Source organism: Harmonia axyridis, chromosome 7, assembly GCF_914767665.1.
Source record: "Harmonia axyridis chromosome 7, icHarAxyr1.1, whole genome shotgun sequence".
NCBI lineage: Eukaryota > Metazoa > Arthropoda > Insecta > Coleoptera > Coccinellidae > Harmonia > Harmonia axyridis.
Window position 1 is genome coordinate 33,017,654 of NC_059507.1, and position 27,906 is coordinate 33,045,559.

At 33.9% G+C, this 27,906-nt stretch overlaps 1 protein-coding gene across 7 annotated transcripts in view; it reads left to right on the top strand.

Annotated features, from left to right (window-relative positions):
- Nucleotides 1-12,427: 12,427 nt before the first annotated feature.
- LOC123684918 overlaps nt 12,428-27,906 on the top strand; it is a 35,474-nt gene continuing 19,995 nt past the window's right edge. For 2 of the 7 annotated variants that reach the window (XM_045624429.1, XM_045624436.1), the window contains exon 1: nt 12,428-12,553. The gene's annotated coding sequence lies outside the window, so the exon portion shown is untranslated. Of the gene's footprint in view, nt 12,554-24,000; nt 24,184-26,344; nt 26,368-26,391; nt 26,531-27,102; nt 27,240-27,906 lie in introns of those variants that run through there. The other 5 variants (XM_045624430.1, XM_045624434.1, XM_045624433.1 and 2 more) reach the window with 5 other exon arrangements.

Genomic DNA, 27,906 nt, shown 5'->3' on the forward strand with positions numbered 1-27,906 from the left:
TATGATACCTGCCGTTCAGAATATTCCAAGTGACTGAAGATTGAATTAGTGTCTCATGTAATTAATTAATGTTACATAATCCTGATACTGGTAGTTTGGGATGAATAAAAAAAATTAGGAAATTGCTAAAGAGAATTCGGGAACTTTTGAACTCTTGTTTATTCATGTGGCAATGGTTGCCTTGAAGACCTTTAAAATTTTCGAAGTTTCAGCACTAGATAAACCAAAACCCTGGCGCACACGGTTATTGAAAACGGAAGATCATCTCGACCTAATGTGAATTCAGAGCTTAATATGAGGATGTTAGATGAGTTTCCGATGTCTGAACTACAGAATTTTCCTGGCCTGAACCATAGAACATGGTTCCAGCAGGATGGAGCAACTTCATACACATCCAATGTGTGTCTGTCACGAGGAATTATTCATTATTCATCAGGAATTTAAGTATTATACAGGGTGTCCCATTTAGAAGTGTCCACCCCCAATAAGTCAACAACGAATCAGGATTTGTGAAAACACTCAGAAAGGTCGATTTCTGATGACAGGGGGGCATAATATCTGGGATACAAAGCTTGTTTCTACTAGCAACCTCCTGGAGAGGGTTGCAACTCCATCAGGAATTTGAATAGGGAAAGTGGGTAGTTTAGTAGCACAAATGTATGTATGGATTCAAATTTGTATGGACCTGGAGTTTGTGTTCTATGAAGTGAATATTCACAAAGTTACAGGGTGTTTTTCATGGAATTATGGCATAGATAAAACTAAATAAAATAGAGATGTTCTAATTGATCGTATAATTCCTATTGAAAGGAAAACATTATTACAGTATTAAAAAACAGTAGTCAAAATTTACCACAAATTCTCAAATTTCTCATCATCAGATTGTATGCAGTGATGAAACGGTTTTATCTCTGCTTGCAATCTAATGGCGGGCACTTTGAGCATTTGCAGTAAATTTTTACTAATACTGTTTGTTAAAAAAATTTCTTTCAATAGAAATTATACGATCAATTAGAACATCTCTGTTTCATTTAGTTTTATCGGTACTAAAATTCCATAAGAAACACCCTGTACCTTTGTGAATATTCACTTTATAGAACACAATCTGCAGGTTCACACAAATTTGAATCCATGCATACATTTGTGCTATAAAACTAATTACTTTCCCTATACAAATTCCTGATGGGGTTGCAATCCTCTACAGGGGGTTGCTAGTAGAAACAAGCTTTGTATCCCAGATCATGTCCTGTCATCAACATCGACTTTTCTGACTAGTTTCACAAATTCTGATTCGTTGTTGAGTTATTGAGAGTGGACACTTTTCAGTGAGACACACTGTATAAAATGGGTGTCGTATATACGAGGGTAGATATTTGGACAACATTATTTTCTGGAAATGAATTCCAAATAGAGTATTTTCATAATAAATAAACATTTTTCAAATAATCGGATTATTATTCGTTATTTAAGATATGTGATTCATTCTATAAAATTGTTGTCGCTTATTTTATCAAGATTCAGACCCAACAAAATATATATCTTATCGAATCTCTTGTCATAGGAATATTGGTTATCCCTTATCCAATATTCACCGTGAATTTGGTTCAGATGATGTTATCGGATTGGAATTGTTATTTTATATTCACACCAGAATTATGAACTCCGTCAATTCTGTGATCACAAAGATATTGATATTCTTCACGAATTAGTGTACATCTAGCTGCAAAATATCATTTCGATCGATTCTGCAGTTCTGAAATAATCAAGAAATTAAAGTTGCAATTCTTTATGTAATTTTTATGTTCTTTTTGTTGGTATATAAAAATAAATGGTGCAGGTTATAGAAAGTGAATGACACCTTCATCTTTGTGCACATAAAATTTTCACTTGAAATACAATATACCACTTCCGATCCATCGACCATAAATAATATCATCTTGTTACGAAATAGATTGTAAAAATGTATATTCTACCAGAAGAAAGTCAGTACTCAGAATTTATTGCCCCTGCTAATAAAATTAACGAATGTGTTCTCACTAATTCAATGCCAATTTTTACCGATATAATTATCTAATTCCATCAGAATTGTTTCTAATTGCATTTTAGCAATATCTCATTTTCTCTGATTTAAGATTAATATATTTGTTCAGCTGTTCCAATTTCACACAATAAATGCTATTTGCGATATGGTTTATTTTCCCAAAATTAATTTGATGCCGGTTGAAATCCTAAATAGCTTCATTGTGAATTCAGTGGTGTTAATATAAATGTTTGCATATGAGCATACATCATTTAAAAGGACTTCATTCAGTATTATGCGGAATTTTTAATCATCATTAATAACATATTTTATTTTATTTCGTTTTGAAGCGAGGAATATTTAACAACTTATTATTCATCAGTCAGTAATTAGCTATTTTCACTGAGGAGATATAGTTGATCCAGTTATCCAAACCGATGTGTGTTTGACAATTAGTTTGAAACAGGGGGCATCTAATCGAAAGCCATCATAACTATTCAATATTCCCTTGACTACAAATCCTACGTGATTCAGAATTTGGGTGTTGATATGATATAACAATTTCAAGCACCGTTTAAATTTAAGGAGAATATTGTAAGATAAATACCCAATATTTCTGTCAGAACAAATTCGATCGGGTTGAGATTTAGCGCGTATATACAGGGTGGGCCAAAGACCCTAGACTTTTTCAGAGACATCCCTGTATATTATTACCTTTTTCGGTTGGCCGTAGTTTCTTGATTATTTATGTATCAATTTCCTTGTCCGGATCTCTAGTGGTTTTCGAGTAAATGATGATTGATTTACTTTTTTTGTTCAAGACATAGCTTCAATTAAATACTCATCACTTCGATAAGTGGAATCCTAGAGAGCTGAAATTTCAGATATGGATTACCAAGATCATTTACGTGTGATAAAATAGATCCCTGATCATATAGGGTTGTTCAAAATCATAAGCTCCAACGAGACATAATAAAATGGTAAAAAGTGGGTTTTTTTAAATAGAATGACCTTGTGGCGGCTTCTCATAAAGCCCCACTTAACAACAATAAACACAGCGCTCGGTGGCCTAGAGGTAAAGAGTGTAAACTCCCTCGCCGAGTTGCGACAAGGTGCCGGGTTCGAGTCCCGGCGGCTCCCGATAATAATAAATTACCCAAGCGTCTGTGACACGGCACACACAAATATACCAAAGTCACACTGATGAGTCCGGTGTGTGTGCCAGGGACGAAACGCATAAGTAGGCATATGTGAAATCCTACAACCTGTATATCATAAAATCCATTAAAAGAGAATGAAATTTCCTTGCAGACACTAAAACATGTTTCTATACCTAAATTGCAAATTTTCCTAATTGAAAGCAAATTTTAATTTCAATGGCAATATTAGGATACATTTGTTATCCATGAAATGTCATAGAATTTGTGAATTATGATAATTTGACTATCGGCATCGATTGTAGAACATTATTTCATGGAAAAACGATTCAAATTGTTTATTCTTCTTTTTCACGGCCAATCCAATAAAATTGTGGTAAGAACATGCAGAATGTTTAATGAGATGTGTATCCTGACTTAGCTTAGAACCAATGAGCAAGTGGAAATTAATATGCATTGATTTTGAAGAATAATCATAATATCTGAATCATTGCATTCAGGCAGTGAACTAAACAAATATATACTTCCTTTTGAGACAGATTCGGTACATATCTCTGTAATTTTTCATTATTACAATTTACTTATATTATATGGGCAATTGGCGCATGAATGAACAAATGCTCAAGAGCAGACCTCATGTACTTCCCTCATTTTTGCAAAACTGGCATAATTATAATAGCTGGATTTATTTTACAATTCACAACGTTGATCATCGATAAAAAAATTTATATGCAAACTAGCGTGAAGCTGAATATTCAATATCTACTTTTATTAGCGGCTTTTACTTACCAGAAATCACTTATTTGAAACAATAATTACATATCGTCTTTTGTGATCAGCTAATCGTGGTACTGTATGAATCTAAACGTTAAAAGAGAGGATTTTACTTTTGGTAGAATTATGAGTCTGTGCGTTCGTATGATTCGAAAGATAATCTCTAGCCAAAATTGATTACTTCTTTTCACTGTATATTTGTTCTTGTTTTGTTTAATTTTTATCAAACGATTTACTTCCATACGAGAGTAGTATACATATGCAAATAGAATTTTTCCGATACCGGCGCATTCGCCAATTTGTATCATAAATGCTCTTTCAATTGAATCTTGGAAAACTGTTGGAAAAGTTTTTGGGCCATTAATACTGGACTATTACTATTACGAAATTTGATAAGTTTTTGAAAATACTATTGATCAAAAAATGGGACATAAAATAAATTAAAAAAATAATAAGCTGATTTACATAGCACATACATTAAGCAATACAAAACTATATAAAAAATACTAAGATATTCTAGTTTGCTGCATATATTGTGTGAATATTTCCTCGGTTTTTCCACAGACTGCATGTTTACATGCAATACAATAGAAAATGAATCGAATGGAACCTATGCAATATAACCAGAGTCGTAAAATTTAAGAATGCCCAGTTTTCTAGGGTTAGATCCTGAAAGAAGGACATGAGGAAAATTCATTCTATTCGTGGGCGTTCTAACTCTAACAAAGGAAAACATAGATGCCAACGAATCTCAAAGGAAGGCAAACAAAAACATTTCCTGATCAGTAATGTTATTACAGATGCTGTTAGAAATTTCAAAGAAAAATTACTGTTGAACTGAAGTTAGTAAGTAAACAATATAAATGCATCATATGGGCAGGGGTTTCCACTCAAATAGTTATTATAATTTTTTCATGCATAATGGGAATTTTACATCGTTTTGGTGTTATTACATAAGGGTCGTCCCGAAAATATTGGTGTAATTTATTTTATGAAAATTATTGATTCTGTAACAACATTTTTGAAAAAAATGAATAGCGGATTTTATGAAGAATTCATTTTCAACTTTACATGCCAGTGTTAATTATTCAAAAATATTTGAATGACTCAGTATATTGCTTAATTCTATTTCATCCAAGAGATTGAAAATGAGAAAGAAAAGTTAGGTAATCTTTTAGCTGTTTAGCACTGATTGAATTTAACGCCTATTATGGCTATTCTTTATCTAACAGTAGCACTTAACTGGTTAATTGTTATCAAAACATTTTTCTTGTATCGGATATCTCCTGAAGAGATATATTTCACTGTTCGACAATTGAACAACTTCAAAAGTAATGGCATGGTGTATCGTTCAAGATTCTGGAAGCTATCTTTAATCAAGTTTTGACTTATTTGGTGCACCTAATAAATCGGCTTCTAAATGTAATTTGGTGCTGAAAATTTGCATATTGGGGTTTGAGATAATGATCTTTCTTTCCAAAATAATTTCAGACCTCTACAATTCCTGGTTATACTACAATTTGCTTGAAATGGCCAACCCAGTAAATTACTCCATCATAAGATAGCTTGTTTGATGACAATTTCAGTAATATGCCATAACTTGGGTATAAACTCAACAAAACTATATTTTGCATTCTTAAGATCAATTCTACTTAGAAAGAGAGGGGAGGTTACTCAAGCAAATCCAATACCTGAAATGAAAATTTTAAGAGTTATAGAGGAAAAGCATGAAGTACAAACCACAAGTTCTGAGTGGAGTAGTCTGTGACTTCTGGAAAACGTATAAAGAAACAGAAAGTCGATATTTCGATAACTAAATTTGACATTTCTTGAATTGTAATTAATCAATTTTGGTTGTTCCTTCGTTCATGTTTTCCCCCATAACTTTTAAAGTTTTATTTAAGGTATAGGGTTTGTATAGGGTGTTTTTTTTCGAGGTACATAACTTTAAGTTGGCATTACTATTCAACATGGCGACCGATTCTACAGCTGTCAAGTGATTTATTCTCAGTTTAGTTTGGCAATTCATCATAAATAGACTCACGCTTGAACAACGCTTGCAAATGGTACAATTTTATTTCGAAAATAATGGTTTTGTGCGGAATACGTATCGCGCACTACGTCCATTAGCGATGAAGCGCACTTCTGGTTGAATGGCTACGTCAACAAACAAAACTGCCGCATTTGGAGTGAAGCTAATCCTCAAGTGTATGTCGAAACACCGTAACATCCAGAAAAATGACTGTTTGGTGCGCTTTATGGGCTGGTGGAATTATTGGTCCGTACTTCTTCAAAAACGATGATGGCCAGAACGTTACAGTCAATGGTGATCGGTATAGAGCCATGATTACTAACTTTTTCATTCCTGAATTGAACAACCATGATGTCCAGGAGCTGTGGTTCCAACAAGACGGCGCAACATGTCACACATCTCGTGCCACAATCGATTTATTGAAAGACACGTTTGGTGACCGCCTTATTTCACGTTTTGGACCTGTGAATTGGCCTCGAAGATCTTGTGATTTAACACCGCTAGACTATTCTGTGGGGCTATGTAAAGTCATTGGTCTATGCGGATAAGCCACAAACCCTTGACCATTTGGAAGACAACATTCGCCGTGTTATTGCCGATATACGGCCACAAATGTTGGAAAAAGTCATCGGAAATTGGACGTCCAGATTGGACTACATCCGAGCCAACCGTGGCGGTCATATGCCAGAAATCATATTTGAAATGTAATGCCACAAGATTATCTTGCGAATAAATGAAATTCATGTCAATTGAATAATCCATCGTTGTTTTATTGCAATCTAAAGTTCTATAGCTCTAAAAAAAACACCCTTTATAAGTATCCCCCTTTTTGTATACGTAGAAAATAGACTCGAATAGTCAAAAATATAGGATGTAATTTAAAAATCTTTAGTTTTGATGAATTTTAGTTGTGCACGTTCATGATCTCTAAAGAATCTGAAAAGTCTTTTATTTCTCGAGATGCTTTCAGTGAGCACCAAATTTCGGAAACCCTGCACAATCAGACCCAGCCTACACAACACGAACTGATTAAAAAAAATGAATACATTCATCGAGACGTTCAAGACATGGACAAGCAATTAAGGTGGTTATTTCATTCCTTGCATAGCACATTCAGTAGTATAAATGAGATAAAGCACGATCCTGCCCGATTCCAACTTGCATGAAGACAAGTTAAATCAAGCCGGTTAACCGATAATATAGCAGAAAGTGGATCAGATAGGATTAGGACAAGTTATGTCGGATGGGCAGAAGCTGATGGGAAAACGGCCTGATTCGAAAACTAATGAATCATTAATCCAATTCGGATCCCTAGTTGATGATGGAATCAATGCTCTAAGGGGCTTCAATGGAGAGACTAATAATTAACTGGTCGATATAATCCGTAGCATTCTATATTCATATAGAAGGTGTAGCAAAAAAATCCATTGTTTTTGCATGAAAACAAAGCTTTAATTATGATAGTTGGAGTGATTCGATTCAGGTCAAATATGCGCCCTTTTGTTCGATAAGTTAATGAAGGTAATGTCATTATGCCTCTCTCATAGAAGCCCTCGTCACCATTGGCAAACAATGGACTAGTTTTCATTTTTTTGTTAAGGATTAATTCTAAAAATTTAAGTAAAATGAAACAAAAATGTGGAAAAACCATTGAAATATCTCTAGAAATGAAAAAGTTATGGGACTTTGAAGTTGCGCTTGGAAGAATAATTTCATAGTACGTGTAAGTGGCGTGACGTCACACACGAGACGACTGGTATTCGCAGAGTGCTTACGAATTCATTGGTGTACAATCACTTGTGCCATTCGTGTCGTGTTTTGTTCGTTACACAATGGCTGAAATAACTTACTATATACATACATATAAATTACTTTTTTTTCTTTTTACTTTTTACTCCTCACATAAATATGTTTTGCCATTGATAGACTTCAACAACCAGTACTCAACTGCAAACTGTTTATAAAACTTTTTTTGAATAAATCATCGTTATAAGTTGAACCATGATGAAGCAAACTCAAAAGTAGATACTTACTTGAAAGGTTTAACTCCTTTTATTTCAGCACTGACATAAGATGGATTTGAAGAAAAAAACTCCATGACTGCGAATATATCTATTTTAGGCAAATTGTCACTTTGTCCTTTCACGAAGCATTCTTTCATTATGGTGACATAAAAACAAAACTCGAGTTAAAACTACACTGTACAACTACAAACGGCGCGAGAGCCTTGGCGCGGCTAAGTATTTAAATGAAATTTATGGTGTAGCGATCACAGGCAAGTGGCGTGACGTCACAGACCAAAGAGGTTCGCGCTAAAATAAATCTATTTCTCAGTCATTTATTGATGGATTTTCAATTTTTTTTCAGTTTTGCTCTGTATTTTAATTCTATCGTGTCAAATATAGTATTATCAACATCACTAAACTAGTCTATTGAGACAGTCGATTTTCACAAGCCTCTGTAAAAGCGACAGGAACAGATGGTAATCACTTGGTGTCAAACCCGGCGTTGTGCTGATGGAACACAATTCCTCTCCTATTGGCCAGAGATAGCCGCTTCTGGGCGATTGCTTCCTTCAGACGGTCCAATTTGTAACAGTACAGTTCTGAGTTAAGAGTTATGCCGAAGGGAAGCAGCTCGTAGTAAATAATTCGTTACCAATCCCAACAAACACTCAGCAAAACCTTCCTGGTCGTCAATCCTAGCTTGACCACCGTTTTCGTCGGCTCAACGCGTTTCGACCACGACCGTTTTCGCTTGAGGTTGTCGTAAGTGATAAATTTTTCATCACCAGTCACCAAACGCCTCTAAAATGGTCGATTTTGTTGCGATTCACAGATGGAAATTCGGCCCATGACGGTTTTTTGCGTTAACTCGTGTGGTATAGTTTAACCAAAGTCATTTGGAGGAAGCCAGCATATTTCGATTATACAAGGGTTTTCCAAGTTCCCAGAAATTATCTTGAGGCTAGTGAATTTATTGCCTAACAATATTTCCAAATAAACCCCGGTTTTTAGCGGATCGCGGTATCCACTTCAAAGGGGCATCTGGCCAAGCGACTTTTGGACTAGTTCAAGTGACTTTGTATAAACTTTACCCATATATCGAGCTTCTTCTTGAGACCAGCGTTATATAGATGGTTCCAAATGGTCTTTTGTACAATCTTTAGATCTTGGATCTTGGATAATCGAAACGCTGCTCACATGATAGACGGATTCGACAATGTCTATGACTTTATCTACATTTGTAATGTAAGGTTTCCTAATTAAAATCAAGTTTTCACCCCAGTAATGGCAATATTAAGCTACATTTATTTCAGATATCCGTGAAATGTAATAATCTTGTGAATTATTATAATTGGACTATCTGAAACAAGTGTAGCTTTATATTGCCATTGGGATGAAAACTTGCTTCAAATTAGGAAACCTTATAATTTAGGTAGGCACCGAGTAAAATGTGCTTCAACGCTGAAGAATATTCGATCCAAACATTGTTGTTCAAGCACCCAATCCGCATATGTTCTACACATTCCATGGTCAGCTAGCTTTAGTTCAACTGTGTGTCAACTGAACCCTAGCCATAGCGTGTCGTAAAAGAGGCCCAAATGTTATGCGCGCCGAGTAAGGAATAAATTTGGTTCTTCTTCAACATATCCATTTACAGCCGCAATATTTTCAGTCGAGAATGCATTTCTATGATGCATGTGCCTTAAGTAACAGATGGCCAGTAACGGATCCAGTCGCTTTGAGTTTTTTCACTGTCTCACCAACTGTAATCTCAGATGGACGATTATATCGACCATAATTTGCTGTAATGCATTGTTTTTGTGACGAGTTTTCACTATTTTCACACTTTCAGCAGTAAATAGCTAACCTTCAACTAAACATATGACGCTCCGGATGACAATTCTGTTCAACATATGTTAATAAAACAGGGCTGTGAAATCCGGACATGGATAACTCAGTATTATTGTGTGCCAGATTGATTGATCCCAAATGTCAAAACTTAACAGCTATGGGTACATCACTGAGAGGTTCTGATGATAGAATTATCTTGAAATTTGGTATGAACATTCTTGTAGTTATTTTATACATACATTCAGAAATTTAACCTTGTCGTATGTAATGATACGAAGGTATTGGGATTTTTTCAATGTTTTCTTTGATTCTCTATGGTTCTATTGACTATAAAAATGAAATTTTATGCATAACTTGAAATCATTACATATTCTCCTAAAATATCAAATCGGTTCTCTTTCAATACTATCTAAATTTTTCATGGTTGTCATTTTACATCAAGCTTCAAACAGACTTGGTCTGAACACAATAAATTCGAAAATGGAAGACAATCGAACATTAAACCCAAAAATACACCTTTATGAATATGAAACTCTAGAAAACCGAAGCAATATCTATTGAAAAACATCAACGCCAGACTTATCCTCAGCTTCACATAGAAATGACAAAGATGACGACAAAAATTCGATATTCCGACGCTAGAACAAAAAATGAACAGATAGGACCTACTCTCATTTCCTGAAATAGCAACTGAAATATCTCTTTCTTTGACGCTACAAGGGAATTGCAGATGTGAGTGCCTAAAATGAGGAAAATACTATTGTGACAGCCAATTCAGAGGAGCAGGGTATGAGTTTCCCAGAATGGTCGAAATTCGTTTGGTCCTCAATTGCAAAGTTAGAGCTTAAAATAAACACCTTTATTATCATTAAATATTTTGCTGCGGCCTTTGTCAGATCATAATTTGAAGTGCATATTGGGATTCACAACGAATAAAAATATTGAAGGAAGTATACTAATACGTATGACATAATTTTGTATAGCTGAAAGAAACGCTGAAAATTTTATATCTACGGTGATTATTAGTTAGGCTTGAGACATTCATGGAGAGTTGAATGTGGGATTCTCTCAAAAATTTCCGAGAAATGACCTCTTACATGTATTACAAACGTGTGATTATTTTTGAATGTTCCTTCTATATTGCAGCGGTTTTCAGAGTAAAATTTCTTTTTTTTCGTTTTTGCTGGAAATATACAGGGTGTTTTTTTTAGAGCTATAGAACTTTAAATTGCAATAAAACAACGATGGGTTATTCGATTGGTTCGAATTTTATTTATCCGCAAGATAATCTTGTGGCATTACATTTTAAATATAATTTCTGGCATATGACCGCCACGGCTGGCTCGGATGTATTCCAATCTGGACGTCCAATTTTCGATGACTTTTTCCAACATTTGTGGCCGTATATCGGCAATAACACGGCGAATGATGTCTTCCAAATGGTCAAGGGTTTGTGGCTTATTCGCATAGACCAATGACTTTACATAGCCCCACAGAAAGTAGTCTAGCGGTGTTAAATCACAAGATCTTGGAGGCCACTTCACAGGTCCAAAACGTGAAATTAGTCGGTCACCAAACGTGTATTTCAATAAACCGATTGTGGCACGAGCTGTGTGACATGTTGCGCCGTCTTGTTGGAACCACAGCTCCTGGACATCATGGTTGTTCAATTCAGGAATGAAAAAGTTAGTAATCATGGCTCTATACCGATCACCATTGACTGTAACGTTCTGGCCATCATCGTTTTTGAGGAAAGTACGGACCAATGATTCCACCAGCCCATAAAGCGCACCAAACAGTCAGTTTTTCTGGATGTAACTATGTTTCGACATACACTTGAGGATTAGCTTCACTCCAAATGCGGCAGTTTTGTTTGTTGACGTAGCCATTCAACCAGAAGTGCACTTCATAGCTAAACAAAATAAAATGGACGTAGTGCGCGATACGTATTCCGCACAGAACCATTATTTTCGAAATAAAACTGCACTATTTGCAAGGGTTGTTCAGGCGTGAGTCTATTCATGATGAATTGTCAAACCAAACTGAGAATAAATCATTTAACAGCTGTTGAATCGGTCGCCATCTTGAACAGTAATGCAAACTTTAATTTATATACCTCAAAAAAAACACCCTATATATAATTTAAGCATAGTCCAAGGAGGTCCTGTCAATTTGTCCTTATCCTTATATTGAGCGTTACTCAAAATCTGTCATATTTTCGCTAGTTATAAAAATGACAACCGCTGTCTATTGCCTCAAATATGAATTTGAATACATACATATTATGAAATAGCAGAAAAAAATCTTTTCTTCTTTATAATCGCAAAGTGAAATTGATGGAAATCATAACAAGAAAAAAATCTTTTTTCACTGCCCGAATTCTTCTATGATCATTGAAATCCCGAACTTTTCACTTCGGCAAAAAAAACTATTACATATGGAAAAGGATCATAAAAAAGATAACCGGACATGGTTGAAATTATGCCATAATTACAATGTAAATAACCCAAAGAGACCAATCTTGGAAGGATATGCCATGGATACGTCAACTGAACCATTTCACTTCTTGTTAACTCCATCGGACTTGGTGGTGGGTTCCGTCGAAGTGGGAGAAACCGTCGAATTCTATTAGAAATCTCTCATGCTACTTCGATCTTCAGTCCTTTCGTCGTGTTCGAAGCGAGTGCATTTGTTAAGATATTTTTTTTAAGACGTAAGTGGATTTTCTTCCTTTTTCCTGTAGCTTCGTTGCATCGATGAGCCATAAATTAAAGTGACGCTTATCGGACATAACCTCAAAGCTGCTAGAACCAAGAGTACGCTATACCAAACCGGTCAAGTGAAATTTCGGTTGACGATCCACTTTTACTTTTACTCGGTACATTCCGAGGTATCGGGCTTCTTGATCAAAAGTGTGTTGGTCTAAGTGTTAATTCAGTCCCTCGTATTGTAGAATGCTACTTTTCATTGTGAGCTTTTTTGATAAATTTACGCAATATATTGACCGCATATCGTTAATTATTATTAATAAGTGTTGTTAACTAGGTGATTAGGCCAATCAGTGGCCTTTCGAATTAGCTTAGTTGAATAATATTTAATTAATTTCGCATATTCAATGACAACTAATCAATTCACTCTATAAATGTGGTATTTCTTCAAACGAAATATCTGTAGGTATTATGTCACACTGTATCTTGGAGTATCGAATATGTTTATCCCAAAAATGAAAGAAGGAAGTGAAAGCTTGAACATCGAATTGTTTATTAGAAGTATTTCTTTCACCGAATTCGTGAAATTTATTTTTGAATGATTAAAATCTCCTGTTTCAAAAAAAAGCTACAGTACATTTTCATCGAACTGAATTTCTTTTCGTTAAATTGAATCGATTGATATAATGTTGTCTTGGTGTCCTATGCATTGTAGTTCATTTGTTATTTATATTCGAAGCAGAACCATTCGGAAAATAATGGAAAAAGCCTTTTGTATCTCTAAAAAGGTCGGCAAGAACTGAATTAATTGAAATTAAACTTATTCCGGAAGGCAGTAGCATTATACCCTCTGTAAAGAAATAATAAAATGCCTATTTAATCGATTGGTAAACATTATTAAACAAGTACAAAAAGTTAATCTGGCAATTCTTAAAGGGTTGATATGCTTAGAAGAAAACATACACGAGAAGATAGCTCTCAAAAGTCAAAACAGAGCTGGGTACTGAATAAAAGAATTTACAATTTAAAAAATTCGCGACGAATCCATTGGACTATACAAATCATTACCTTGACATATCACTGATTACTGCCGATATGTTGGAAAATACCCAAACTATTCTTTTCAGTGTACCTAATATCACTAGCAATTTCAAAAATCAATTGCTTTCAATTTTTTTCATTTCGTTTTAGATTCCACATTTTCCTCTTCGTTTTAGATTCCACAAATCACCATTCAAAGGTGCATTCAAGTTCTAATTACACACCTTCAAAATCCTCAAAACAAATATAATTTAGTTTCAAGAACGTCCTGGACACTAGAAGGATCTAGTGTCCAGCAACGATTTCAAATCCTCACTATATTCATTGAATCTCCTTAAAAATCATCATAATGACAACAAATTGTTTCGAAATTTGGAGGAATCATTATTTAAATGACTGACATTCGAATATTAAATCCAGATCACGTTCAAGGTATTATCTCCTCTTGAAATTCTCATAACACATTCATAACCATTGTTCGTGTTAATCAATGAAAATTCAGAGTATGAACCACTGAATTCAATTCAAGTTGTACGCTCTGGTGGAAATTTGTGTTATTATTGATAGGTTTTTTGATTATACCAACTGATTGACAGGTTGAAAATACGAAATAGCCGTTTATTTTTCCTTTCTGCTCGGTTTCAGAACGTACATTGAAAATTTTATTAGATAAAAGCCAGTCATTACATTGATTGGTAAGACTTTTGTTGGAATAAATCCTTAGATGTATTCTGTCAAATTGTTATTAATGTATGAAGAAACGACAAAATGATATCAGTGCACTGACCTAGAATCCGTTTTTAAGCGCTCATACCCTTGGAGCTCACATATTTACCTATGCATATTTATGTGATCTCCAAAGGGCCTTATTGGTGTAGGAATAATCGATCGCTTGAAAGCAAAATTTTGAACGAATTGGAATCCTATTAAGGGTGTTTCTAAATTGGAGGTACAAATCAAAATGACAGATTCCTCGGATCACTTTAAGAAAAAAAATCCTATAAACATAGACTCGCAAACGCTTTGTTCTCGAGATATAGATATAGTGTGTAAAACTTTAATTTTTTTCTCAAATTTTCTTCTCAGATCTCCTTCTCTTCAAAAGATTTTCAACTTAAATTTGGCGAAGATTTTCAAATTCAAAGTTCATCATGTGACATGCTAATTTTTAATGCAGGGGGATATTTTTTTCTTAAAATTACTCAAGGAATCTCTCATTTTCCTTTGTAACTCCAATTTAGGAACACCCTATATATAAATTTTCTATGGTTCTGATGATGTGATCAACTTGAAATTTGGTTCAGAGCTCGAATTGTTATTTCACATCATATCAAATCATACTATACTTTCTATGATTCTGATCACATCATAAAAATTGTCATTTTACTGTGTCGTGTTATGATGGAGTTTTTGCGTATATATAATACAGGGTGGTCCAGAATTTAGTTCAATAACTTTGGTGTCGGATAAAACAATCATTTACATAAAAAAAGTTCATATGAACATATGAACTTTTTTCATGAAAAGTTGTTCCATCTGACGCCGAAGTTATTGAACTTAAATCTGGAACACCCTGTATATGGAATATCCATATAAACCTTCCTACAAAATTTCGCGTTGATAGAGTCATCAAAACCAAAGAAAAAAAAATTGCAGAATTGTAATGTAATCTGATAATTTGGATTTTGAATGTTTCAAGTAAATAAAAATAATAATTTTGAGCTTTCGTGTTGACTGCGCCATTGGAATTATAAAACAGAAAAGATGAAGATGAAAACAAAATGAGAAAAAAGAACTGACGTGAAATCAGGAGCTTTGGGCGCTCGTTCATTCAGGCGCTTCTCTTCGACGTATAATCATCGAACTGCAATCCAAAGGAAACTATATTCTTAGAAAGAAATGGAGGATAACATCTATAACATAATCATTTTGTCCTGTGGATAATGAAGATAATATCACAATTGCTCTTGTTACGGAGACTATCAAAGCATTACAACCAAACAGTTGGAAAGCTGCGGGATATCGAAACAATTTATGCATTATTTCCTGCATTTCAATATTGAATACCTATACAAGAGGATTATCCAGAGGATGCTGATTAATCACTATACATATTATATACATATCAGTTTGTTAATCAAAATATGGGGTAGCGTATCAGACTAATTAATGGTTTTGTAGTCATCAACTAGATTATATCCATTCTATCAAGCTAGATTGATTGTCAAAAATTAGACACTCATTATTCAGCTTTCTGCTTCCCAGAAATATATTGAGTTAATACCTAGGCATTTGAATAATATGTCCTTTGTTCATGAGAAATACTATTATGTCGAAAACACTATAAATAGCTTAACACATTTTGTTGTACAATTGCTTTATTTTTCACATTCCTTTGACAGAATTCAAAAACAAAAGTTGCAAATTAATACAGTGTAATAAGTTTGCTATTTTCTCATAGAACATTGCAAATCATAAAAAATCAGGAAAGCTCTGAAGTAAAGTCCAAAGCTCGTTCATACATGAGTCACATATTCCCTTAGTGACCACAGAACAGTTGGTGCCTGAATGAGTGCTCAAAAGCACCTGATTTCATATGAGTGATTTCCTCATTTTTTTTAGATATTCTGCTTGAATTTTATATGGTTATGACGACGCTATCATTGCAAGAAGCTTCAAAGTATTATTTCAAAAATTTTATTTGATTTCATTGTCCAAAATCTCAACTCGATCGAATTTTTATTACGGAAATATTATTTTTCGGCAACCGTCCGAGAAGTGCTCACTTCCCGGACGCTTTTTCTCTGAGAAAGTAGCATTTCCCGGCCTAGTCCGGAAAGTACGTACTTCCCGGACTAGGCCGGAAAAGAATCATAGAATCCATAGCAACCGAGATAACGGCTGACAGTTCATATGAAATTAGTTGTCAAAAATTTGCATGTTTTTTGATCGCAATCGCAATAAAATATGGAAAGCAGCAACGATAGTGTTATTTTACATGGTTTCCGAAAAAATATTGTACGCAACACGCCCGAAAATGGTTTTTTTGGACTCACAGACTTCCAGGACTCGCTTACGCTCGTACTGGAATTTTGTCTATTCGTCCAAAAAAACCCTATTTTCCGGACTTGTTACGTAAATTATTATTTTTTGTCGCTATATTCGTGAGCGTATATCACTAGTGTGAATAATTCGTTTTTGCATCCTTTTAGTACTGATCATATCTTTAAAAAGTGAAGTTATCCAAGAATCACTTGAATAATACCTATATTGTTAAAAAAATTAAATACAAAATTAATTTCTATCCATAAAATAACTTAAGCTAGATATTCATGTCAATTAACGATTCAAGCTTTTCACTGCTAGATATATACTTGGCACAGGAAATGCATCTATTGATTTCTTGTTTGTTTCTTGAAGTTTTTGATATATGTACTTACCTAAAACTCGTATGCCTAGAACTCATACATTACTTGTACCTGTCATGTTTCAGTCAAATAAATATATTGTATAGGATAATACTGTCATAATCAAATCACTTGGTTTGAATTGATTGCTTCATTTCATTGCACCTGATGGAATAAAATGGATTAAATAATTGATTGTTGTTACTAATGATATGACAAGGAACTCATTTATCAAAGAAATGCTAGATTAATTTGATCTTCTATTCTTGAATGCTCTATGTGAACTTTAATGGGGAAAATATTTAGTACTCCTCAAACAACGATATGTTCTTGAAGAACATTGTTGAATTTTGAGAATTCTGCGTTTTAGGTGTTGCATATCTATCTGACAACTCAAGAGAGCATGGAATTTGTGCAGCCTGAATTTATTTTCTGGCCATATTCACGGTTCGAAATAACGTGTATCAATGGTTGCATATCTCGTCACAATCGAATCAGATTTATGATTTTTAGACATCACTCCTAGACATCTTTCTCTTTCTCAACATAACATATAATTACCTTCACTAGTTACCTTTATACAGACACTGAATTCGATATGACGGTCAGGTATTATTTCTAATAATTAAAAGCTTTTTATAGAACTTCGAAAATAATCCTCCCTAACTAGAAACTTTGTTGCTACCATTTATTCAAAATATAAGTTTATCAAAGGGCTTGGAATTTTCTCTTTATATGGATAAATAATAATGAATCATTGTCTACTCTAATATCTTCATGTAAAAAATCATTCGAAAGTTGATGCCGAATAGTTGATGAGGATAGAGGCATTACAATACCTCCTCTAGACCTAAAGGGTTTTCCAATAATAAGAGGTTTAATTTTGAATAGCCCGCTACTTAGGCGGCTGAAACTTTTGAAGCTGCCATTTTAGACATTTGACAAGTAAAACGTACGCTAATACTAAGAATGGAACAATACGCGTTTCAATCTTGCATTGAAATTGTTAAAATTCACTACAACAATGGTTAAATACTCCACAATCGATTTAAAACCTTAAAGATTGAATTCGTGTAGTTATCAAGGGCCTTCAGCTGCAAATATGCGAATTAGTCTTAGAAAATTTCATGAAAAGGATATTGTAGCTCTGTTTTTAATATCAACCTGATGAAATCTCTTTTCCGATTGAGATATTTCATGATCAAAAAGTAATCATAGGCCGTAGTGTAACATTCACATTGTAACGGGTGTTTTTTTTCGAGGTATATAACTTTAAGTTGGAATGTCTGTTCAAAATGGCGATCGATTCAACAGCTGTCAAGTGATCTCAGTTTGGTTTGGCAATTCATCATAAATAGACGCACGTCTGAACAACGCTTGCAAATAGTGCAAATGGGCCCAAAATTAGATTGCCGTTGTTCCCGATTTTCATAAGCGAATTTTGTTTAGCGATGAAGCGCACTTCTGGTTGAATGGCTACGTCAACAAACAAAACTGCCGCATTTGGAGTGAAGCTAAACCTCAAGTGTATGTCGAAACACCGTTACATCCAGAAAAACTGACTGTTTGGTGCGCTTTATGGGCTGGTGGAATCATTGGTCCGTAATTCTTCAAAAACGATGATGGCCAGAACGTTACAGTCAATAGTGATCGGTATAGAGCCATGATTACTAACTTTTTCATTCCTGAATTGAACAACCATGATGTCCAGGAGCTGTGGTTCCAACAAGACAGCGCAACCTGTCACACAGCTCGTGCCACAATCGATTTATTGAAAGACATGTTTGGTGACCGCCTAATTTCACGTTTTGGACCTGTGAATTGGCCTCCAAGATCTTGTGATTCAATACAGCTAGACTACTTTCTGTGGGGCTATGTAAAGTAATTGGTCTATGCGGATAAACCACAAACCCTTGACCATTTGGAAGACAACATTCGCCGTGTGATTACCGATATACGGCCACAAATGTTGGAAAAAGTCATGGAAAATTGGACGTCCAGATTGGACTAAATCCAAGCCAGCCGTGGCGGTCAAATGCCAGAAATCATATTTAAAAGTAATGCCACAAGATTATCTTGCGGATAAATGAAATTCATGTCAATCGAATAATCCATCGTTGTTTTATTGCAATTTAAAGTTCTATAGCTCTAAAAAAAAACACCCTTTATCAACCTGATGAAATCTCTTTTCCGATTGAGATATTTGATGACCAAAAAGGAAATCATAGGCCGTGGTGTAGCGTTTACATTGTTTTTGTCGAATGATCTAATTTTTGAGTGAATTTTTAATCCAACTGTATCATTGTGAAAATTTATCTGTCGAATAACAGACAATATCCCATGTTCACTTGGGACCTATCATAACTTTGCCGTTTGTTTCACGTCCAATTCCACTGAAATAGCATAATTCTGCTCTATCTATCTAATCCCAGCGCCATTTTGCGCCACTTCAGCCGACCGTAACATTTTCTAATTGAACTCCCAGCCAATTTTACTGATTTCACGATTTGGGGTTGAAACCCACGCAGTATCACTGCCAATTTCTTCATTTGCTGGTCCGAGAAGTTCAGTCAAATAACCAATTTGCCGCCAATAAAAGTAGTGCATACAGCTGAATTTCGGGTTTTGGAAATTCTTTTATTAGAAGGGTACCTACTGCGTCAATGATGAAAGCTATTTTTAACTTTATATTTTTTAAATTTAGGTTAAAGTTAGGGCGGTGTAGGAATTTGGTAGATTTAATCATCTTCAAAATGATTATGACACTATACAGGGTGTCCCGGGACGAATGCGACAAACGAATACCATGAATTGAAGTCATCATGGGGGACCCGTATCAAGAGGTTGCAATCGCCTGAGTGCCTTCGTTGGGGATATACAGGGTGATGTTCATCTTATGAGTGAAATTTTACAGTTCAATAACTCTTTAATTAATCGACCGAATAATTTCAAATTTTGAAGTTTTGTCACCCTTTCCTATCGCCTTCCTTCAATATTTCTGAAATCGAATAAATCAGATCTGGACTAACAAAATGTTAGACTTTTTCTATTTTCTTGAATATTGGATCACTCTGTACGTCAATATCATAATTTCGTTTTCGTAACCACAACGAATTAATTCATAATCAACATTCTAAAACTCAGCTTGCCACTGTCATACAGGGTGACCAATAAACATTCCCTCATGAAAGAAATACAACCTATTCAACCGAATAAGATAGCAAAATCTGTGAAACAACTATATCATTTCAACGTGCTCAAAAATGCATTAAAATGGAGGAATATCATTTTGAACAATACCTGCTGAACTGAAAATATTTTATTTATGTTTAATTGTTTTCAAGATCAAATATTTTCAATTAATTTGCTGTTTTTGTTCTTTATCCAGCTTGTTGATTGAAAGTTTTCCTAAATTATTTGAGGAAAATTTAGGTGAGACATTCGTGAAGGGTGAAACTTCAATTTTCGAGATAATTCTACCGATAAATTCAAAATATCTTGAACTATGAAATTTCTTTCAAGAAGAAATGTTTATTGATCACACTGAATAATGGCGCCAAGCAGAGATTTGAAATTATTATTATCAATTAATTCTTTGTTATTACGAAAACGAAAAAAAATCATGATATCAACATACAGGGTTATACAATATTCAAGAAAATAGAAAAGGTCTTAAATTTTCCTAGTCCAGATCTGGTTTACTCGATTTCAGAAATATTGAAGGAAGGCGATAGTAAAGGGAGACAAAACTTCAAAAATTGAAATTATTCGGTGGATTTCTTGAAGAGTTATTGAACTAAAAAAATTTCACTCATGAGGGAATGTTTATTGATCACCCTGTATGACTGTGCCAAGCCGAGATTCAGAATTTTTATAATGAATTGATTCTTTGTGGTTCCGAAAACGGAAAAAAATCATAATGTTCACGTACAGGGTGACCCAATATTCACGAAAATAGGAAAAGTCTGAAATTTTCCTAGTCCGGATCTGATTTACTCGAATTCAGAAATAGTGAAGGAAGGCGATAGGCAAGGGTGACAAAACTTCAAGATTTGAAATTATTCGGTCGATTAGTTAAAGAGTTATTCAACAGTGAAATTTCACTCATAAGATGAACATCACCCTGTATATCCTAAACGAAGGCACTCAGGCGATTGAAACCTCTTGATACAGGTCTTCCTTGATGACTAATTCATGGTATTCGTTTGTCGCATTCTTCCCAGGAAACCCTGAATTTGCACTCAAAATAGGCATATCACAAGATGAAAACTACAAATTGAAATATCTATGTCAAATTTGAGGTGAATATCTTGTGGAGGGAAGATGCTATGAGAAAAATATTAATACTCAAAATCGTAACTTCGTTGCCTCTGTGATCAGAGAAATTTGAATTTCTTTCGATATCTTCTTGAATTTTCTATGATTCTGGTCACGCGGTCAAAATTAAATTTCGTACTGAGTTCGAAAGTGTCATTTAACATCCAAATACACATTTTCGTCATATAATAATCCAATATGCAGTTTTGCAATGAACAGAAAAGCAACATTTTCAACGGATATATGTATTTTACAAAACGCCCAGTCGAATTTGGAACATTGTGATGAAAAGATAGAACGGGTTGTTCTATATGAACACTCAAAAATATTAATCCAGAAGGCATTACATATTGCTGAAAACTGAAGATCATCAGAATGATTTTCTTTCCAGTGGAAAGTTGAGATGAAATGAAATAAAAACTCATGCAACGAGAAGGAAAGCTTCAGGTACTTGCTATGCATACCATTTTTGCTTGGATGAATTCACGCAATTCATTTTTACACTTTTGAGATTGTGATGTCTTTCGAATGTATCTAATCAACGTCAAGGCAAAAAGTAAACATGTATATAGTCCCTTGAAAGTATGCATCGATTTTATCCTAGCTTGAGAATCGACCTGAGTTCATAGTCAAAGAATCAAATACCAAATTTATTGAATAACCCAGCAAGTAGAATTTAAATTTCAATTATCGATTCAATACAATATAATACAATTATTTAATCAAAGGGTAAGATTTTCATTTCACGAATTAACTTCTAATTACGGTATCACTTGGTATAGTATAACTCAAGTATTATTTAGTGATACAGTTCACGTAATCTACGCTTAATTTTCATCATAGTCATTTCTTCCTTGAAACAGTAATGAAATTTGTTTTAATTCTTAATGGCAAGAATAATCAGAGTCTTGAATATTCATAGGGCATTGCCATCTGAAGCGGTCTTAAATGGTCGATGCTGAATTTTGAAATCATTTATCAACTGGCAGCTGTGCATATATTCATAGCTCAGTATTACTCAATTCTGAATTCGAATGAAAATGAACAAATTATGAATACATGAAAATGTATACGCAAAACACTATGCCAGTATGCATCCTAAAAAAACAACCCTCCACAAGAAATTATATTCGGCTTGCGTCATCTCCCAAAAAGTTTTAATTTAAGCATATGAAATTTACAGTAGAAAGAGCTGACATTTCTGTGGAACCATTTATGTGTCAACCTGAATACTCATTCCAAATTTCGTGGAAATAATATAAGTAAGCACAAAATATTAAAGTCCTTCTTAGTTCTTTGGTAAACTCGACAGTCAAATGAATCCAATAATAAAAAATCATGAAAATAAAGTAGTTACTTTAAATTCATTTCTCCGAATACAAACTGATCTTCAAATACAAATGATCTTCATATTTTTTAGAGAATCATCAGTTTTTATTTGAAGGGCTTTTATTGTTTAATCGTGTTGTTTCATACCAATACGTCCAATACAGAAAATGCTCCCCAAAAAAAGTTCTTCCAATTCTTTTTCAATATTGTGCATTGAGAAATTTGCGCGAAATCTATTCGGGTTTTCATAGTTTTTCACTGCTTTTATAGCACCATTACTCAATAAAACTCTATAAATTATACACTATGGTTTATTTGATTATTTCCTTTATTGACGCCAGATAAAACATACATGATTGTTATCAAATAAAAAAAATTTATGGATATTAGGAGGAATGATTCGATTTTGGATTCATTTGTCCCATTATTAGAAACAATTTTCAAAAATTCATGACTCCGTTAACAATGAGGGCTCAATTTATTTCCATCTTTAATAAGCATGTTTTTTCATGTGACCACAATCCTCCTATAATCTCTTTCATTTGATTGCATTACTTTTGCTCAAACAATTAATGGATATTGTTCTCGAACTAGGAGGATCAATGTTGTTTATAGCAATTGATTTCTGTACCAACTTTCATCCAATTAGATGCTACAATGAATTTCGGAGTTGAAGATAAGCTCTGAATGGCGTACCTCCTTCAGTCTGATATTTTTTATTGGATTAGGTTTTACATTCTGAAACGAACGTAAACTGTGAAAAATTTCAAGTAATTTATATTTATTTTCTTTAAATGATTCCAAAGTTAGTTAGAGATGATACACCAAAAATTTTTTATGATATTGAGATGATTTCAAAGTTTTTGCACCAATTATGCATAAATTTTGTAAATTTGAAATGATACTAAGATATTAAACTCATTCATAGAATCTATTCCTGAAATCAACAGATGGTTGACGAGATGACAGTAGAAGTTTCTTCATTTCTATTCAAATAACTTGTTTTATTGGTAACCATCAATTGTTTCGAAGATTCCTTAGAGATCGTAAATTTGGTGTTTCTCAATCAGCCATCGACAATTTTGAATATCTGAATTTGCTCAGTTGCATAATTGCATGAAAAAAATGACCCCAACATCTAGGAATCTAGTATTCTAATGAGATAATTGCCAAATTTTATAATTTTCGAATATAATCGCAAAATATTAAATTGATCTCTATCACGATATATTAGCTTGAATACTCTTAATAGGTCTAGGCCTTCAACGATCAACGTTCAATGAAAACTTCATCCCCACCCCCGCGTGTTGTCATCTTTAAGAGCCTATACTGGTTAAAAGAACAACAGCATTTAAAGTTATTATACTTCAAGTTTTTCGCTTGTGCACATCCTAGTGTTCTTTTGTTGTGTACAGGATGGTTAGATGAAAATAGTCAGTGCAGCGAGATCATAAACGTAGCATTAATAAATAAAAAGTGGTGTTACAAGATTCGAGTTGTACGGGCAAGAAGTGCATTGTGCAATTATCCAAAGATCAAAGGTTTCAGCCTATTTATTCACAAAACAATTACTTCATACGATCGTTTCACCATCTCTGTGGTTTTGGGTACCATTCTCCTGCGTTTTCACATCTCTCTTCTCAGTTTGGTCCGATAATTTTTGACATCTGTCCTAGAGCATTCCACTTTCATTCATGAAATTATGTGATCGGAATGTTGTATGGTATTTTGAGTGAAATTGATTCAGCGCATATTTATTCGAATTGTTCAAGATTGGGAAGAATATATTTCGTATTGTGTTTCAGGATGATTCAATTCTATTTTTTTTTGAGTGGTTTGTATTTTTATCATTCATCAATTGTCGTCTAAGGCAATTCTGCCAAATTTGGGAACTGATTGCAATATAAATAGAATCTATGCTCTTGATTGCATAGCGTAATATAACCGCGATTTTTCTTGATGCGATTTTAAATTGCTACGAATTCAGAGTCATTTGTGTCTTTTTCAGTGATATTCACAAATTGTACTAGATTAGACTTTGGTATACAAAAAACTCATATCTACTCTTGATAAATAATTATTTCTGTTAGTTTCTACCGAATTTGTTTATTTTGCTAGCAAGTGAATCATGTTATTGATTTTTTCTATGATAAATTCATTCCCAAACATACGTTGGCGTAACACAGCCTTCGTGTAGTTTTCAAATTCAAGTTATTATTATTCATAAATGAAATGGTTTCATTATAAACATGCTTTAAATCACTCGATGAGAATGCGTGGACAATTCAAATAGATCATGCATTAATTCAAATTTAGATCCAAAGGAGCCTAACATTAGAGATGAATTATCATCATTAGCATTCCCAAGATCCTGTTACCACCTGAATAGAGTGATAGAGGGCTATGCAGTGAACAATGCAGTGGCGATATCGATCTGTTCAAATTCTCATCTATTTCCATAAAAATGTTTCCCGTTGTTGCTCCTCTTACTGGACTTTCTATCGAATGATAAGATACTTTAATCGGACCTCCATGTGTTTAGGAAGAAAATATATGGATTCCCGAAGGTCCTACCACCATCAATCTCTATCCAACATCCTGTCACTTCCCCTGAGATCCTTCAGAGCGCAACAACAACGACTTTGGAATTCCTCTGATCAACCATCAGTTTAATTACAATAATTTAGTGGTTCCTGTGAACCGGATTTGATTCGTATAATATGTACAGATTGATCTCGATCAATTGCAAAATAATTCCAATCTGTGGGTGAGTTTGTGGGTCTAGGTTGAATCCTATCCAAATACAATCTTGTTTGAAATGTCATCCTTTCGTAATCAGAGGTGTTGCGATCGTGGATGCAAATATAGGTTTCAGTTCTGCAAATTTGACGGAAATGTTGGGGTACCTTGATATTCAATGTATGAAAATTTAATAAGATTTAATTTTGTCGGTCCGTGTTCTTGATTGGATACACCAACGGTTTTGAATTATTGTGCTGGCCTCGAGATTTCGACTTGATTTCATTGACCGGAGGGTCCAAATTTGCTCCTTTCAATTTCCATTTTTTCATTTTTAATGATCGACAATAAAAACGAGATTAATGACATTCAGTAGTAAATTGGTTTCAATATCGTGTTTCTGTTCCTAATTTGGAATAATCCCCTCCAATGAAATCAATTCATAAACTGAATCGAATTCAAAACTTTCAATCTATTGAAAATTTGAAAATATATCATCAAATGTCAAACGTGTTTTGTTAGATTTATGGGTAACGTGTACAATATTTTTCACAACAAAAAGCTTTAATTAATCTTCCTAGTTTTATGTATAATCGGATCCATCAATTTAAAGGTTTAATATTATTGGATTGAAGTAAAATGAAACGGTTCCAAAGCTGACGCGAAAGAAAATTTCAAAACAAAGTACTTAAACATAGAAAAAAATTAATTTCAAAACCATTTATTTCCGAAAACTACTTCAAGTACAAATTGAAGTTCCACAAATCTGTTTTTTTTTTAAATGTGTTTTCATTCTTCCTCATTTCGAATATCATCCTAAAATCTTTTTCTCATTTGAATATGTAATATAAAAAAAAGAAAACCTTCAAGGTTACTTCCTCCACGAAACATGCTATTAAGACAGGCAACTTTTGGGTAGATACCTATCGAATATATCAGTCGAAGTGATTGTTTCTTAAAAGTAAGGTGCTTGAGAGCTCAGCAGCGTAAGATTGTCTTCATTGGAATTTATTGTGTCTCAATTGTCTTTCCAAATTTTGCTATTGTAATATGTTCTTAGGACTAGTGTAAAAGGCGATTAATTTTTGGTTGAGCCAGAATTTTCAGTTATATCTTCAAGTAAGACTGTTCTAATTCATTATTTCCTAGGTTAGTCAGTGCTGTATTTTACGTGTTCCATTTTATGAAGATTGGGGTTTATCATTTCTGTTAAAATTTGTTTTCGATATTGACATTTAAGACCTCATTTCACTGGAAAGATTTGTTCTGTAGTTTGCTCTCTCTATAATTATTGCTCCGTCAATGGAATAATACTATCGCAAAAAATTCCTTGTACCTTTATGCAATCGTAAAAAAGTTAAATTGAGCATCTAACCCTGAAATCTTATCGTGAGTTTGTGAAAAACAATTTTCATGTAGTTTCGATTATTTAATGTGTTATTTAGCATTGAGCTGTGAGGATTTCATAATTACAACAATTCTAATGTGTACATATCCGGAGAGAATAGGAATATTCGTTTAACTTTCATTAGAAAAACAATTATGTTCACAATTATATTGGTGTCAAGCTGTTATTTAATATAATTTGAACAGAATGAGTGACTATTTCGAGAAAATGCTATTGTTTACTATAATTATGTCATTTATAGATTGAGAATATCATTCTCAAAGATATTTCGTTATTCAACTGAAAATTTCGACCTCACTTCGAATTCTTCCTTCGAAAGTATAATCCATTAGTAATAAGAGAAATGTACAGACTAATTTCGTGAATGAGTGAAACTGTGCAGTCAGTTTTTTTGAACGGATTCAATAGGTTTCTCTGCACGATACAGTTTGAAGAAATTCAGCTTTTTAAGTAAGTTTTTCCAATTTTGAGAATCTTCATTCGAAACCCGTCCCGAATTTTTGCAGCTCATATGCACGGTTACGCCCATAGAGTAATAAGCATAGATAGAGGAAGTATACGCAATTTTTACAAGTCCCCAACATGGTTAGATTATGTTGTGATTGTGATATATTTTCAAATTCACAATTTTACTATGTGACGTAGGAAAGTATATTATATTGAATGAAATATATTTATTTCAATGATTCCCGATTAAATATCCGAATTTGAATATTTGAAATCCGATTTTTTCGTAATTGTCGAATTTTTAGTATTTATTATTTTCTGTATCTACCTGCTGAAGTCCAAGGTTAAGCAACTTTTGCTCTCCTAGTGTCATCGGTTTTTTCACGTCGTTTGGCGCGCACCAATTTTGTATTCTCAATTTTTGATATATCAAGGTATTAATTTCATTATATTTTGAATCAATATGAAACGTTAATTCACTTTGGGATATAAGAAGTACGTTCTTTGTGGAGAAACTCGAGAATTGAGTGAAATATCGTATCACTGATATGCTTTCATTTCCGCGGGCTTCATATCAAATTTGATAGTTCACGTTGGGCACAAAATTTGATTACAGAAAATGACATATGCTCCCTCATTACTCTGAGCTCACGCCAAAAAAAAATATATC